This window comes from Mustela nivalis, assembly GCF_964662115.1.
Source record: "Mustela nivalis genome assembly, chromosome: 3".
Taxonomy (NCBI): domain Eukaryota; kingdom Metazoa; phylum Chordata; class Mammalia; order Carnivora; family Mustelidae; genus Mustela; species Mustela nivalis.
The window spans coordinates 174,436,193-174,442,192 of record NC_139022.1 but is presented as its reverse complement, the minus strand read 5'-3'; positions in this window follow the sequence as shown (position 1 = coordinate 174,442,192).

Genomic DNA, 6,000 nt, shown 5'->3' with positions numbered 1-6,000 from the left:
AAAAGCTGAAGGGCTGAAGGTGGACCGTTAATAAACAGCAACAACACAGATTTTTAAGCACAGAAAACACCTGAGAGAAAACTTTAAATCATGCGACTTTGGGGGGGGGGGGCTCTTAAATAACAGATTTATTTAAAAAAGCATTTCAAGAGTTGGAAGAGTTTAAGCCTTTCAGTAAAGCAGCAAGGAGCTGGTGTTTGAAAGATTGCATCTGGTTGACGTCAACTCAGAAGGAAAAGTAAACAGGACCCCAAGGTCATCTTTATTGATTCCTCTGAAAACAAGGATGAAAGAATGAAAGCAAATAGTTGTGACTTTGGAATTTTTTTTGTACAAACTTTCTAAAAAAGCAATTGTAGGCTTTTAAATTATTACCATTGTCTAAGTGGGCTTTTGTCAAACTATCTGGAAAATTAAAAATGACAAATAATGCAACAGCAGTCATCTCTAAACCAGCGACTGTCTCAGGATGCGTTTCCTGAAGCAGACGCTGAGATGAAGCGGAGACGAAAAACGCTCATCTGAGTGACCACGTGTGAAGGGGAAAGGAAGGACCCAGCATTGGGCAGAGGGGAGGGTGACATGTGATGCCACCTGACTGAGCCTCTGCCCCTGCAGGGAGCCCAGGAGTGGGGTGAACAGGTCTAGTCGTCATGCACCAGGCTGAAGGGGCCACGTGTTCACTGCCTTCCCAGATGTAGGTGCCTGGAGAAGGGCATGGCTGTGAATGAGGCAGCTCCCCGCACCTGACGCGGACCCGCAGGGGACTGAGCTGCAGCAGGTGTCTGCTGAACACACTCTGTCTCTGGGCAACAGCTTTCCTTGAAGGCAGATCAGAGGGGTACATCTTCATGCCCATGGAACTGATTCATGCAATGTTAACATTTTCAACAGTGGGAATTCCCATTGCCTGATATTAACAAATAATTTAAAAGCAAGTTTGCCCTAAAGCTCTACCCCCCCCACAAAGTTAAAAATAATAAATTCAGCAAAGTTGCAGTATACAAAATCAACACCCCAAATCACTTATATTTCTACATACTAACAATGAAAAATCTGTAAAGGAAATCAAGAAAACAATTTCATTTCCTATAACATCTAAACATTCCGCACCCAATGATTCTAGTGTTGGGGGATGGGGAGGGTTTTTCTCATGCCACCACCAAGTAATTCTCCCACGCCAACGGGGTATCTTATAGTTGAACTCATCTCTGACACTATCTACTCTCATCTTTTAGGGCAGTTAGAGAATGATAACACTGAAGTCAGGGTTTGGGAAGACTTCCCAGATGACTTTGTAAGAGGCTAGTAGGGACTCTGGAAGCCAGGAGGCTAGGAGGTCAGCTACATCTTCAAGGCAGGGGTGGAAAGACCTAGGGTGACGGCAGCTGTCTGAAAAGAGCTAAAAGCAATCCCTTGCTTGGTCCAGATTTCTACATAGCATTGCTTTTTAGCAGTTAGATTATGTAATCATAAAGAATGAGTAAATGTTAGGTGGTCATGGGCATTGGGGACTGGTGAGACAGCCCTACTGTTCATTTCTGCCCCCTGCCCCCACCATCCAATACCATCCCCACCTGTGGCCAACAGGAGGAACATATGGACACTCATCAATGTGAGAGGTCTACCCACGTCAGAGAAGTACCTCATAGTTCACTGTAAAGTAAGACCACAGCCTCCTTGACTTGAGGACGGATTAAAGTCAGGAACTCTGAGCTTCACTGCGAAATGATAAAGTGTCTGGCCTACAATGAACCTGTAACACACTTAGTCTGAGTAATTTATGTCCCTACTAATGTCTACACAGTCGGAAAGCTGGGTCTATGATGATGCTGACATTTTATCAATGATGATATTTTATTTTTCAGTTGTACCTTCAGTTATTTTCACTTGATTGTGTTTTGAAGGTATAACTCAATAGCAAGATACAGACTAAGGATAATACATAATCTGGGTACATTCCATTGGTTAACACAACAAAACTCTTTTCACAGTTTTGTATCTCTTTTAAGGAGTTTACAAGCCAAAAAGATGATGACAAGATAATAGAAAAATAGGCAAAGGATGAAATTTGAATTCAGAAAGTACAAAAATCCAGACAAAGGTTCAGCATCATCGGGATTCTCTGTTGACCCGGAGAGAAAGGTAATGTCCTGGTGATAGTAAATGTATGGAAACAAGCTCCCTTTTAATAGAAACACAAATTTACACATTTCGAGGTAGTTGGGAATATATTTGGAAAATATATTTTCAAATATATTTTTGGAATTTTGCTTGGTGTTTAACTTGCATCATCCTTCTCAGTGTATACAGCAGAATTCCATAGGGAGCAGGTGGCAAACTGGAAAAGTTACTGTCTTATGGGATCCAGGCCAACGCCTTCCCTTGTTCAGCTTCTGGCATGAAAAACTGGGTGGAACGTGACGTCATTTACTCATTGACTTTGTGAATGAATGGGCAGGATCCACCTTCAGGGGCGGATCTGAAAACGTGCCCTGAATGTAGCAATGGGTTGATCACGGGTGTTTTGTAGACAGGTGTCAGCTGCGTGTTGGGGTGGAGGGAGATGAAGAGATTGAGGAGAGAGTGGGGTGGTGATGAGGAAGCGAGAAAGCAAAAGTAGTAGGATTTTAAGGACGTTTATGGTGGAGGAAAAGAGCCCTGTGAGGAAAAGAGAAGAACATGTAGTGTCCAGAGCTTTATTTTCTTAGAATATTCATGAACAATCTTAATGGGGATGAGTAGACAAAGAAGATGAGGTTGAAAATACACTAGAGAGAAGATAACCGATAGGACAGGGTGCCCGTGGGTACCGTGAGAGGTACCGTGGATGAGTCCCGGAGAATCAGGGGGGTAAGTTAGAGAAAAAGGATGGGTCACTTGCTTCTGGTTAACAAGGAGGAAGAAGGAGATGATGAATGAAAATGCAAGTCAGGACATCTCCTTGCCGGCACTAATCTGAGGTAGGTCAGTGGCTAATCTCATGGAGGGCTGGAAGCAAGAACTATTGAAGACTGAGTGGACCAGGGGGTATACTTGGAAGCATCGTCACAGAAAATGGTTGTTGGTTCTAGTTTATAGACTAATGAATTTTAAGAGACTGAAGTCTCCTTCCATTCTGGTTTGTTTTAATCTAAAGAAATTTTTCTCTTGAACATTTCTATGTTTAGTGTAAAACCCTACCATCTTTTTTATTCACAAAGTTTTGTAATGTTTATGAATGGAAATATAAAGGAACTCTTGTCTGAATACGATGTGATGTGACTCTCTACTGGTTATTGCTTTTCCACTTCTCGTTTCTTTAAGAAGCAAGTAGAATTGGATAGAAAGCCCATAGGTTTCATAAGCAAATATATAATATACTAAAAAAATTGAACAAATGGAAAAACCAGTAATATTACAGTTCAACCCCATTACTTTTGCTTGGAAAGAAAAATGACTGGAAAAGTCATGTTTGATCTGTGTAATTCAATGTCAAAAAACAGTGAGTGGAAAGACAGTTCAAAGTAACAAAGAAAATGACATTGCTGAATGCCTGGATAAGAATGTGAATGCTTACACACCGCTAAGAAGTATTAGAGAATCCATATAACTTCTACTTTTTATTTTACTACAGATAAACATAATTGTTGATTTATGATGATTTGTTTCAGGTGCCAAGGAGACTTACATGAACTCATGTTTCCAAGACTTTCTCTGTGGGGCACCAGTCTTTCACTTACTAATTTGTCAGACTTTAAAGGAATTCTTGATACAAAATTTATGTTGAATCTATGTATAAAAAACCACATTTTCTGCTCTGGCTTTTCACTTTGAAATACTCAAAGGAACTTTATAATTTTCACGTATTTGAATTTATCAGTATCTTTTATAGTCAATGTTTTCTGTCTTCCATTTAGGAAAAGTTAACCTATTCCTAAAGAGAAAAAGTATATACACATACACACAAATATCCTTACAAAGAATGCAAAAATAGTAATTCAAAGGGATACATACACCCTGATATTAATGGCAGCATTGTCTACAACAACCTAACTATGGAAATAGCTCAAGTGTCCATCAACTGATGAATAGATAAAGAAGATGTGGCACTCCCCCACACACAATGGAATATTACTCAGCCATAAAAAATTGAAATCTTGCCATTTGCAACAACATGCTTGGAGCTAGAGAGTATAATGCTAAGCAAAATAACTCAGAGAAAGACAAATACCATGTGATTTCAGTCATATGTGGAATTTAAGACATAAAAATAAATGAGCAAAGCTGTGGGAAGAGAGAGGTAGAGGAAAACCAAGAATAGACTCTCAAATATAGAAAACACACTGATGGTCCCCAGAGAGGAGGTGGGGTGGGTGGGGGAACTAGTTGATGGGGAAGAAGGATTGCCCTTGTGATGAGCACCAGGTGATGTATGGAGGTGCTGAATCACTGTATTTAGCTCACTAAAGTGTGAGCTTTGGGACTTGGGCAAAATCACCACCATGTTTTCTTATTTTCCTTACCTGTGAAATAGGGCCAGTAACTAGTCTTCCTTCCCCGTGGCATTGATGTGTGGATCAAAATAAAAATGAGAAACTGATCAGAACCTTATATAAACCTTCAGGTGTTATAGAAAGGGGATTTATAGCTATGGTTTTTCTCCTCACAATTGCGTTATTCTGCCTAAGGTGCAGAGATATCCATACGAGAAAACAAAATCAAATATATCCTTGGATAATTTTACGTTATCTATAGAACCAAAGTTACTTAAAATGGCCATGTTCCCAGTCCGTAAGGTTACCTGAATTTTAGAAGCCCAGAGAGAAGATAAGCTAGTTTGTCATCATTGACCCTAAGCAGAGTAGGTTGGTGTATGGTGGGCTCTGACCAGTCTGAAAACACAAAAGAGGCCACGAATATCTATACTCCAGGTCTATCTCTCCTTGCTGGAGAGACCCTTAGGGAGGAATCTGGGTACCATCCAGGTCATTGATGAGGCTCTTGAGAAGTTAGAATCACCTCCCTTTGAACCTTAGGGCGATTCATTAGATGATTGGAGAGTAGAAAATCACTTTTCTCTCTAGAAAAAGTTGATTTTTAATTACTTATTAATTTAGCCACATTTCAAGGCTTAGAAAAGAGACTTAATGTGAAAATATGACATTACTGGTGTTGTCACTATTAGTCTATTTCACATGGATTTGGCATAAATAGGATCTTTAATACTAGCAACAGAGAGTGACATTACTGTATCGATGCAATATTGTAAACTATAATTTATTTTTATATGCACATGGGTGTATGAAAGATGCATTACAAAACAAATCAGTCATTTCAGAAGTTGAAAAGAAAGGAATTTATGGAAACATTGGCTGTGAGAAAATCACTAGGAGGGTGAGGAATTACATACAGCCTATGGGCTCCTTGTGAGAGAAGAGGCTGCCTCCCTTCACGCCAGCTCCTCAGAACAGAGTATTACAAGAGCAGATAAAACGGAAGAGAAATATTTTAGAGGGTACTAATAATGAAAAGCAGATGACAGATTGAAATGTGGTGTTGCTCTAAACCTGAAAGTATTGTAACTTCAAATTTCTGCTGGCTGGTATTTTATTGGAAAAGTCGATCTGATTTTATCGATATCTCTAACAGTCTAAAGTTCCTTTCATAACTTCTGTCCTTGGAAAAATGGTCGAAATGTTTTTTTATTGTGTTGAAGTTAAAGTTATGAAAGCCTGCCATTTCTTATAAACTGATAAGATACTTCCTATACAGGCAAATGAAAGAAAAAGAAAAAAAAATAGGATATAAAATAGGAGAGAGATAATTAAAATAATTATGGCAACTTAAATCGAAGGAAGAAAATAAAAGCGCTTTTGTGAAAAGCAGACATAGGGAAACTTTAGAAAAGTTTCAGAGGCAAATAACAACTTATGATATTGAAGCTGAAGTATAATCACAAAGTCTTATTACACTCAATTAGTATGAGAGAAATAAAAGTTAAGCTGCATTGACTTTTTA